This window comes from Uloborus diversus, chromosome 8 (genome assembly GCF_026930045.1).
Source record: "Uloborus diversus isolate 005 chromosome 8, Udiv.v.3.1, whole genome shotgun sequence".
NCBI classification, from domain to species: Eukaryota; Metazoa; Arthropoda; class Arachnida; order Araneae; family Uloboridae; genus Uloborus; species Uloborus diversus.
In genome coordinates, this window is record NC_072738.1 from 40,308,400 (window position 1) to 40,320,743 (window position 12,344).

The following is a 12,344-nucleotide window of genomic DNA, read 5'->3' on the forward strand; positions in this document are numbered from 1 at the left end:
GCACTCTAATATTTAAATGCAATTAAATTATAATTAAATAAAAGCAAAGGGCTTTCACCGGATGTCTTTACATCTGAAAGCTCCCTATTTTGCCTCGAAAAAGAAGTTCCTTGAAACCCCGAGACACGTGTCTGCAGTAATCTGTATATTTGGGCAACCAAATGTTGGTTTTACTTCTCGGCACAAAGGTATTTATTTATTTCTATACTGTTTCTCTGTTTCATCACTTTTTGCGGTAGCCTAAATTCAAAAGTAATGCAGAGTAAGATTTAGTATGCAAGATGTCCCTGGTGCTGAACAGTTTGTTATACTAACAGCAACAAAGTGGATTACGCAACGTAACGTTGTTTTCTACAACAGCCGATACACCTCAAGAAATTAAGCCCGAAATAAGAATTGGACGTAGGAAGAAATTGGTGAACCTTAGAGCAGGAATTAGTAAATGGAGGGAGCAAGTCCAATCGTTTCCTTATCAAAACCTGAGGCAAAGACTACAAGTCATGTGACTCAACAACAACGAATGGTTGACACTTTTTGCGTGAAACTAACGAAACAAACTTGATTTCTTCCAATTTTTGTTTTAAAATATATCACGTGACTTGGGTTCTTTGCTTCACGAATGAAAGCCTTCTCTTCCTCCATTTCATATCTTCTCTCTTGTCAATGGTGCTAACTAGATTTCAAATTCTACCGCTTCAAGGAAGATATCCCCTATAGTTGGGGCAATGTTAATTTGGCAGCATTAGTAAGGGTATAAAGAATATTAATACAAACGCTAAGAGGTTAGGTTCGCCCCAACTGTAGATAATTTCAAAAATTTAAAGCATTCATGGCAAAGATCCGGAAGAAAATTCCGTGTTAATTTTTGTCTCAAACAAGATAACAACACTTGTGCATGACGCAGAAGAGTAGATAAGAGGGGAGGATGTTAACCTCCTCTGAGCACTTGATTTTAAGACATGTTTACAACCATCATGTATTAATGTATATACATGTAAGGACTGTAATGAAACACCTCCTCCTCCATTAAAAATTTCTGTCTACGGTAGTGGCATGACGGATTATAAAATGATCCATTTCACAATAGAGATTAACTAAAAAAATTCTGTAAATCAATGACTCTCACTGAATTTCCGACAGGCCCATAACTCATGAATGAAGACGTCATCCCATTTGGCAAAAGTATAATAAAATACAAGAGAAAAATGTCCCTTCTAGAGTTCGGATTGATTTCTTCCGGAAGTTTAAAATACTGGAGGGTGCTCACTGCAGGTCCGGAAGTGTGCTCGACCCCGGATCACTTTCGCTCGAACTGCCCCCTGTCGGAAGCAAGTTCCGGCTCGATTGGTTCCAAACTGTGACCGTGGACATCGGAGGGGGGAGCGCTCATTTTTCAAAGCGATGGGCCATGACAATGGAAAGTCCAGATGGTCCTTTTACGACTTAATGTGATCAAATGAAAGCAAATATAACTAAATTAAATGAAATTTACAAAATTACATGAGTATATATATTTTTTTTTTCTCGTTTCTGCTATTTTAAAGCAATAGTTTTAGCAATGATAACATTCAATAATAAGAAAAAAACTCTTCGGTGGTCAAAAATAAAACAAAACTGGTGCAATTCAAATCATTCGGCTGACTGGAATTGAACAAAAATGTCAGCAAAGCATCTTTTGGCCTTCCCTTTTGGCCTTCACTTTTCTTATGCTGATGCATCTAGAGTAAATAATTATTTTATTATAGCCAACCTATTACTGTTAACACCAGAAAATTGCCCGTCAAGGAATGACGGGGGAAAATTGTTTCTACATTTGAACGAAGCAATTACCTGTTTGATAAAATTTGAACCTTAACTGCAGTGAATGAACCTAAACTCCAGTAGATAGCGTTCTTTGTTGAGCACTTTTTCGTTTCTTCATTTTCCTAAAATGAGTCTTACCACTAAAACAAGTTACCTGATCCTGGTCAGTCTTCTCAAAATAAAGCATTTCTCAAAATAAAGCTTTGGAAGAAATCATTCCCTTCATGTCAAACATTGCCAAAAAATATTATCAAATTATTATGCTATGGCGCGAGTTTCATTGTTGGTGACGCCACAGAGCGTTACTCGATCAGTGGTGTTGACTATAATATATATGAGGGTTGAGCAGTCATTTTAGGAATAATCTCCTCCTCCCTGATCTTTTTTCTTAAATAGACCGACATAATTTTGTTTAAATTTGCAATATACTTAAGGTAATATTAAGCAAGTTTTTCTTCCCAGTTTATAAAATTGATTTATATTTTTCCAAATACTACAGTCTGTTGCGTCTGATTTCCAACCTAAGTTCTCCTTCTGTCGCTTTCCGGAACGATTTTTTGACGTCTTGACGTTTATTTAGTGGTGTCTCTGCAAAAATTTGACTCAAAAAAGAACGAGATTCCAAATCCAGTGTCGTGTCAAAGATATTTGGTAAATTTTCCATGGAACCGCATATTAGACCTTTAGTGCCATTTTTCATTGACATAATTTTGCGCCAAAATAATCTTCCTATAAAATGAGCTTGAATCCTATCCGCCTTTGAACGTAGATTTTGAATATGCTTCAGGTTTCCCCATAAAAGCTAGTGATCGGAAAACCGGTTGGAGCCTCAAAATAATAATTTGGAAATTATAGCAAATATTTGTACGTTTTGAATTCAATGAGTTTGCGAATGGAAATTTTAATTAGAAAGATAAATTTTTCGTAAAAAAATCTCATTAAAATGTGAGGAGGTGGCATTGGAAAGAAAGTATGATGACAGTCGTGGCTAATGAGCACAAATTGATTCAAAAATGTTACAATATCGAATTAGTAACTTTTTTTTTGGGGGGGGGGGGAATTACAGATTAACTAAAAATAATAATAGGTTGATAGCTTCTAAGAGGATTTAGATAATAAAAATTATTGTAATGCAAGCAAATTTGTGGTTAATGTACTCTTTAGAAGACCTTGGTGGATCGTATAAAACCCCATAAGAATGCTTATTTTCTTTAGCTACACATTTTTACTCCTCACCACAAGTCTTCCTCGAAGTCACCAAGAATTGCAAAATCATTAAGTGTATTTGCAATCGTTTTTTTTTTTTAATTATTTGTATTTTTTTTTTTTAAGAGGGAAATCTTTTTTTGAGCAATCACGATTGTTTATTGTTCTCATTTGACAGTTTTTCGCGTGCTATGATTTTATTTTCCCCCGGCCTCACGATGCTGCTCCTCTAGCGAAAACCGTCTCCAGGTTGCGTCCATATCCTACACACACACACACACACACACGCACGCATACGTACACCTACACACACATACACATACACACACATACCCACACACTCATGCCTGCACACAGACACAAACACACTCGTGATTGCGAAAAACATAATTTGAATTCCAAATGTCAAAATTCAATTTTTTTTTTTCTTGACTTACAACTTTTCAATGTCGTTGATGACAACTTAAACTAGATTTTTTCTTTTAGTAAACCGTAACAAGTTGCAGGAGAAGGAAGAGAAGAAATGGGAAAACTCCCCACGACTAAAAGCAAGAACTTCGAGTAAGTGAACAAAAAAAATTATATCTTAGTATGAGACTTTAAAGAAAAAAAAAACTTTTTTTAAGCATATGCACACATCTTTCCTGCATTAAAAAAAAGGAAACTTTCTACTAACAGATATTCACAGGATTATGAGAATGATATTTATCCACCCCAAAGAAGTTTGAAACAGAAGACGTAAATTTCATTCCGAAATGCCAGAATAGGGGACAAGAATATTGAAGGTATTTGACAATTTTTGAATTGTTTTACATGTAAGGGTAACCGTTCGGTTCGCTATTTATATGCGCTTCAAATTTCTCCGTAGGATCAAACGTTATTTCTGAATATAAACTGTTCAAAAATACTACCTTCGAGGAAAACAAATCCCAAAATCTTTTTTGCGTCAAAAATTCTTTATGGAGAAATTTTCTCAAAGCTTATCTTTTTTTTCCGTTCAGGAATTTATGTTTGCTTCGGACATAAATCCCCACAGAAGTTAATGTTATTTTCACTGTTCGAAAAATGTTTTTGAAAAAAAAACTTTTTATTATTATTACTATATAAACTGCCCCCGCCTTGTCCAGTGGTCAGAGAAGTCTGACTGCGATGGGAAGGTCCCGGGTACGAATCCCGGTTCGGGCATGGATACTTTCTCTCTCCTGTCCTTGTCCTTGTGTGAATGTGTTGTTATGCTGTGAATGGTTTCTTCCCTCATAAACGGGTTCTTATGGCATGTGTGTACTGGGGAAGTCGAACTTTACACCAAAATTACGGTACAGTGGGAAAAGTGAAGCAGTGCACCCCAAATTGCCAACCTGTCTGGCACACGACAACAACAACAACCTTGTTTAAACTCTATGTTAAAATTATTTGCTGCAAAGTTTGTTCGAAGCAAATTCTCCTTTAGCTTGGGATCTATCAGTAGGAGCTGATATTGATAGCTTTTTTAATATTGAATGAAAAATCTATCAAATCAAAAATTAAATGCAAAAAACTGGTTTTTGAGCAAAATAATTCAGTTAAATTATTTTTTTTAATCGAGCTGTACATTCAAAAGTTACTAGTTGACCCATGCAGTTGATAGCAGTAGGGGAAGAGAAGGTACAGTGAGACACGAAAATTCAATTCCATTTTTTATTACTAAAGACACAGAAATCAATTTCTTGCAAATGGTACAATATTTGTCCCTGTAATAGGTATTATAGCTGGGGATCTAGAAAAAATTACGAATTCATACAAACGAGATAAAAATAAAAACGAAATGCAATTTTGTCTCCCAGTGTTGCCATAGTAAGTGGGAACAGTTGAACGCCTATTTTTTTGAATTAGAAAACCTTAAAAGAATCTAAATTTACCTATGAAAATATCAGTAATTGTTGCCGTTTGATTTTGGTTGCCGTTGGTATAAGCTATTGACTTTGGTAAGATAAATTTCATGTCGTCTTGACACACATTAGTGACATCTATTGCGTATTTTTTGTGACTGAGATAAAATGATTCAGATGATTTTGGATTAGTAAATCGGCTGAAAGTCTTGTGGAGTAGTATTTGATAATGATGCAATGCCTTCACTGCAGTATTTATCTATCACTAGTACAACAGGTCCTGTCTGTTTCAGAAAATCTCCAAAATAACTTATGTAACATCCATTTTTCCAGGCATAATGAAATTTTGAAAAGTGGATAAACATTATTACATTTAGCATATTGCAATGAACCGATAAAAAATTTTTAATCGAATGAGTACGAAATTGAAATGTCTATCCGATGTTAAATAACTACAAAAGTCATAACTCCATTCAATATTCTTTATTTTGTTGGCGCAGGGCTTTCAAACTTATTATTATTTACATCAACAGGCTAGTTGTAATTAAAATTAGTTCCGTGCATAATTTCTAAATTTTTAATATAAAAGTGCCATCGGAGCAGTGAGCAACGAATTAATGGCGGTCACTGCTCCTGTGTCACTGTTCCCTCATTGCAAAATGTAAAAGCAATGGATGCCATTCTCAGACACAGATAGTTAACAACATCATTTCACTGCTAAAATGAATGTTAGTTGATAGGCTAATGTAAGATTATTAATACCAGTCTGTGAAGTTTATCTAACAGTTTAGAAACAGTTCAACAAATATTGGAGATATTTTACTTCGATGGATTCAAACTATGATGGCCCAGTTATTTTTCTTGCGTAATACTTGGAATCAGCCTTTTTTTCTATAACATTGTTCACAGTATGTCGACTTGAATTTCCAATCGTTTTACCAGGTTGCAAAAATCCAAACAGAGAAAACAATGCTGTTGTCACACTGTTCTCCCTATTCCCATTTCTTCCCTAATTGAAAAATTCAGATTTTTAACGGCAATTTTTCGAAATAGAGTAACAATATAAATTGTTTGTTTATTTTCCACAAATAGTGGTGTGAAAAAATGTTGCCTTGCTTTTGTATTTATATGAAGAATTAAAAGAAAACACCCTTAAAAAAAATAATCGTGATACTGAGATTTAGCATGCTGAAATAAACCATTTTTTTAATCTGATTTTAATGTAACAGTACAACTGTGATTCAGAATCCTGCAATAACTTTAGAGTCTATATTTTTGAATATTTGGACTAAAATTATACCGAAGGAAAACGTCGTCCAAAAACAACAAAACCCATGATGGGATCGAACACACGAACCTTAAAGTTGTTAGCACGAACATCTTACCAAATGAGCTACAAGGATTCACTCGTGCGAGTTATACATTAAAGAGATGCGTATTAAAAAACAGAAATTATTTTTCGAAAAAAAGATACAGTATGAGTCTTCTGCTTATTTTTCACCCAAAGCGATGAAAAAAATCTTTAAAATGTTGTGTTACTTAAGAAATTTGATGAAGTTATGGCGTTGTCACGCAAAACGCCTATAAGAAATAGTATATGTGATTAAAATTTTAGCTTTTACTTTATTGAAATATTTTTAAAAACTTATTCTACTATTTACCGTGTTGAAATCAATGTTTTGTTCCCGGATGTTAACAACAACAGAACCGAAGAAAAACCGGCTCTCGACTGACACACATTTCAATGCCCAACTTTCAGTTTTTTTTTTTTTAGAACTTTCCACTCTTAACTTTTTAAGTGATATTTTTACTTTTCATCATTTTTAACTTTCACGGAAAAGTAGTAAAAAGGCAGAATGGTCATTTAATTGTTTTTTAAATTCTTCTTTACAATTATTTTTTTATATATTTATTTTTATTTTTATTTTATTTTTTTTTTTTTTTTTTGCAGAAAAAGAGAAAATAAAAAATTCGCAACTTCAATAAACTATAGGGGGCGCTGCAGCCACTGTCTAATGGCGAATGAAAAAGGTAAAACAAACAAATGCCATAACTTATAACTTGCTTTGACGCTTAGTAAATGACAGTAATTTTTCATCGTGTTTGTGGGAAGCTTTCTTTTCTATTCTTCTGAAATTACATTACACCATAAACTGACTGAAGCCTGTAAAATTACCCCGAAGAAGACACGTGGAATGGACCTTTATCGGTAGTATTGTTAATCACCACAATGTAGCGTATTCGAGCTCTGGAGTTGCGAATTATAAATTAACTTACAGAAAAGTAAGTTTAGTATAAACTTAAGGTAATTTTAAAATTTCTATCAATTATCAAGTTGTTTACTTTTTTCGTATAATTCTTTCCTAATTTAAAAAGTATAAATACTTGAAAAGTTAATTATATAGAAAGTTTTTATATTTATATTCAAAAATCTTTCTTCACTTTTAAGTCTACTTTTCTGAAAGAACTCTTAACTTAGAATTGAGAATAATATTAAACCATAAATCATTAACAGGTCCTAACTGTGACTGTAATCATAGACTGGGTGTGTCACTAACAGTAGAAGGAAAAAAATGGGATAGCGTAGCTTTCCTCCTATTTTTATTTAATGCAGGCAGAAAAGAAGAGCCCGAATTCTTCCAAAATTACGCCACCATGCTAATGATCACCCACATTTGCATACATTATTAATAAATAGAGTGCCCACAAGAAATAAAGGGGAAAAAATCGCTGCGCAGAAAAGACACAGAGATATAATGCAGCAAAATAGAAAAGAAAAAAAAAAATCCCCGTAAATTGTCCCTTAGTTGAAAATTGCCGCTAAATTGAGTTAGGGTTAATGAAAGGAAAAGCTAAGGACAAAACTAAAAAGAACGTACTACAAAGATGGCGACGAACAAAGAAATTTGATAGAGTGGTGTTGAGCTCATCAAGTGCTGCTGCCGGCGAGGGTTATTTAAAAGACAGGCGCTAGTGATCTTTTAAAGATTTTTGCTGCCTCATTAAACTACTGATTTGATGTCAAAACCGTCTTTTTGCTACGTCAGTTTTTCAGATAAAAAAGATGAATGGGTTGTTTTGATAAATAAAATGCGAAAGCTTTAAAGAGTTTGCAGTTATGTTTTGTCAATGATTTAAAATGAGCAGGAAAAATTCCAATTATGATGATTTTTTCTCTTCTTTAAATTAAATAATTGAGTTTTGATTTTCCGAGGGATTTTTCTTTGCTGAAATGCTAATGATTTTGTTCTGAAGTAACAGGTGACAAAAAAATGTCAGTGAGTATGAAGTTAGGTATTTTCAGGTAAAGAGTAAAATTTGATTCATTGTACTTTTTAAAAAAAGATTTTTCTTAGTAGTAAAAATATTGTAACTTCCTGGAACAATGTTTAAAAGGCAATAATAACTGTACGAAAATTTGTTAAGAAAATTAAAAATTAGACTAATATTGAACATTAGCTTCATTTGCAAATTGTCAATGAAAATAGTTAATAAACCATTTAACTGTTTTTTCTAAACGTTGTTTGGGCACGCGAAAGGGTCTTTTTGTGATTTATCCCAGTGTCACTCGAGCAATATATTTTCTACGCCATATACCATAACTATCACCATTGCCCATATAGTCATAAGTATATACCCCATGGTTATCTAGCTGCCCAGTGGCTATCGAGTGGAACAGTGAGTAGGCAATGGGCGCCACCGGAGTCAGGTCTGTACCTGGGTCCACGGTGTCTAGAGTCGTAAGTGGTTGGATTTCGTTCCCGTAAGGGTTTAGGGGGTCCCGGCCGAAAGGTCAGTACTCTGGAAGCCCACGATGGCACAGCGGAGCGGGGTTCCCTTTTGTTGTACCCCATGGTTATCTATTTTTTTACTTACAGTGATTTCAGTGGATATTTATAGTTTTCCGGGAAAGTATTAATCGGATGATTTCTGTAAACCTGTTTCAAGGTTAATTGAATAAATGGTGTAGTTAAGTAAAATACTATTGCAGTTGAAAATAAACAGAAACTAATAAAAACAGTACTTTGAAAATTTTTGAGTGCTAATTTGAGTTTGAGCACAAGCGATGTAATTAAGTTGAACACAGTTATTTATCAAAAATATGCTTCTTTTTGGTATAAGAGTATCAAGTTTTCTGCTACCCTTGAACATCACTTTCGAGTAAAACATACATCGGTACCATAAATGCTTAGTTAGAGGATTAATCAGTAGCGTAGCTAGGGTGGGGTGGAGGGGGTGGTTCGCCCCGGGTGGCACTTTTTGGGGGGCTCAATTTCACACTTTTGATGCGAAAAAATTCTATAAGGATGCCATACTTTTGATCTATTACTGGAGGCAAAAAAAAAAAAGTCTTCGAATTGTAAGGTTTTGGTACGACTAAATGATAATGAAATTACTCTAAAACAAAACGTGTTTTTCATGTGGACATCTCAGCACTAGTGTTTATTTTTTCTCTTCCTTCGTCTGAAGCTACAGATTGAGAGAGGTGGTAGTGTAACGTCAAAAGAGCAAGTTAATTATTATTTTTTTTAACTGTTAAGATTAACTATTGCGGAGGAAACAATAAATTTCATTCCCTTTCGTTTTATGATGAAGCTACTGCTTGATTTTAAGAAAGTTCCTTGGAAACCACCTTATTTTCAAAAAAAAACTTTTGATGAAGGAAAGTGACAACAAGAGTAAGAGGAAAGAGGTCTTTTATGTTGGACGATTTCTTGCTCATTTTCAGGACATCACTATCTGTTTCAACAATTGCATTGATTGGTCATTGATTACTAAATTTTCACTAAGACAGAATGGTTTTCCTATTTCTTTTATAAAATCACTTATTCACAGCTCAAATAATAATTGCTTATATTTACTGTTTTATATCATCAAATTGCTTGAAACAATGAAATTCATTTACTCATTCAATTTAATGAAAGGTTTTTTAATCATTAAAATGATTTCTACGTCAAATTCCATCATTTACATCAAAAGTAATGGTTTTTGATGCACAACTCTTTCGTCTCATGAATAATAGTACTGTTAATCGAATGTAAAGGGCCTCTTTATATTTTAGTTCTCTATCAGTGAAAAAGAGAATCATCCTAATTTGGTAATATAGCGATACCGGATCTAGGGAGGGGGAGGGGGTAAGTCTTACTCACACCCTGGGCGGAAACTTCTGAGTTACGTGATTCGCTCAAGCATGGATCCAAACGGAAGATATAACTCCCTTTGAAAAACCAAAGAGAACCTAAATTTGCGTTTCTAAAACTTTAAATTAGGAAAATTTCTCCGACCTTGACTCTCCTTCCTACTGTCACAGAGCTTAAAATGCATTTTCAGGACTTTAATTTTAAAACATTTCCGGAGGAGAGTCAGTTACCAGCCCTTTCTCCCTTAACTTGGCCAAACATTGCCTAAAACAGCGTTTTTAGGGGCTCTATTTTCACCCCCCCCCCCCTTCGCTATCTAACGTTTCCAAAGATAGCTTCAAGATGTGTTTTGAGGCCGGAGAATTTTGACCCCACCAAAGACAGCTGAAATTTGCTTTGTTTAACCCTCCATTAATGTCACATTTTTCGGGAAGAGCAACCGAACCTTGCTATCACCAAACAGCTCAAAAGTGCTGTATAGGTCTTGAGTCTAGAAATATTTCCGTGGGATAACGCCCACTCCATCCCTTCACATCTCATATTTTAGCCTAATATTGACTTTTTAGAACTTCAATACCAACAAATTAACGAGAGCAGTCAAGCCCTGACCCTTTCTGTAACGTGATTAAAGATAGTCTGAAATGAGTCTCCAAAAATCGCTTAAAGTTGTGTTTTTGAAGCTTTAATTTCAGAAACATTCTAAGGTAGGGACCCCAAATGTGCGCGAAATCACCTAACATCAGTTGACACCAAATTTTCGCTTTTAGAAATTTCTGAGGGAAGCCCGCAAAGCCCTTTTTTCTCAATGAGCAACAGTTTTGAAAAAAGATTTCAGGTGGCAAACACCCCTCCGAACTCACTCTCATAACGTTGTCCGTCAAACAAAGGCTAAAAACGCGTTTTTAGGACTTTATTTTCAAGAAGTTTCAATGGGAGACGGGAGAGCTATATGACTTCCCAATATTTTTGGAAAGATTTGGTCCCCCGTTTATTCCAACAAAGATAGCCTACAATTGCGTTTTTGAAACTTCGGCATCGAAAAGTTTCGAGAGAGCTTCCGAACGATCTCCATTCTCTTTAACGTCATAAAAAATAGCCTAAAATTTATTTCAAGTTTTAAAATATTTCGGGAGGAAAATTCAGTCTTTGTTGGAGTTAGGGGAAGCCTACATTTACGTGTTTTTCAGTTTAATTGAAAAACTTTCCGGACAGCGCCCCCGAATCTTTCCCAATATCTTCACGTATCCAAAGATAACCTAAAATTGCTTTTTTCACACTTCAGTTTTGGAAAATTTCCTTGATAAGACCCGATCCCTAACAGCACCAAAGAAAGCATAAAACTGATTTTAATTTTGAAAAAAAAAAAAAATCTGGAGGGAGCTCGAAGCCTCTTTTCGATTAGCGCACTAAAAATAACCTAAAATTCCGAATTTTGACTTAATTTTTGGAATTTTTCGGTGGCGTCAGAATTTTTTTTTTCCTTCGTCAAGAAAAATATCGAGAAAAAACAAGTTTATCTTCTTCTTTATTAGAATTTAAAATCTTATTATTACTTCAAATATTTTTGACTCTTAATTGTATTAGCTATTTACCATCAAAAGGGCGGCAAATTGAGTAACCGCCCTGGGCGGTAGAAAGTGCAGCTACGCCACTGGGATTGATAAACATTGCAGGATTTTTAATGTCAACTTCATAAGTTACCAATACTGAGAGGTTGTTGCCATTGTAAATATTATATTAAATGCGTTATTCTGTTCATTGTCAACTTCAATGCTTAGTTAAGGCATACTAATATATATATTATAATACTACTGATGTGATATTTGTTGTTATATCTTGGAAAGTTTTCATTGTTAATCAATTATCACTAAAAATATTGAATTAAATGCGTTAATTGCAATACTTGTTGACGCGTGCAGTCAATAGGTAATAAGCATTGTTTAATTTGACGGTAAATAAACCGCAAATTTTCTACTTCCCTTTTACTTTATTTTTGCTTGATCCTAAAATAAGTTACTCGCTGAAATTTTCAAAATCATTTCAATTTATCCTAACTGATCATTCTCTCTGAAAGAAGGATAATCGATTGTGAATCACCGTTGAACGTTTACTATTATAAATATTGGTAGAATTAGTTATGAAGTGCAATACCAGTTGATACATACAGTGATAACAAAATCAACAATTCCTAATTATGTGATTATTAAGCAACTAATCTTCTGCTACCTATTTACATCAATTAATCTGAGGTTTGATCACAAAACCAGTATCGCACAGAAATAATTTTTAAAATCATATAAATTTATCGTAATTGATCAATCTCTCT

At 34.1% G+C, this 12,344-nt stretch overlaps 1 long non-coding RNA gene across 1 annotated transcript in view; it reads left to right on the forward strand.

Annotated features, from left to right (window-relative positions):
- LOC129228206 (uncharacterized) overlaps positions 1–12,344 on the forward strand; it is a 118,653-nt gene that overhangs the window by 42,906 nt on the left and 63,403 nt on the right. Inside the window, exons 3-4 of the long non-coding RNA XR_008580900.1 lie at positions 3,496–3,570; positions 3,688–3,794. This is a non-coding gene — a long non-coding RNA (uncharacterized LOC129228206). The remainder of the gene's footprint in view (positions 1–3,495; positions 3,571–3,687; positions 3,795–12,344) is intronic.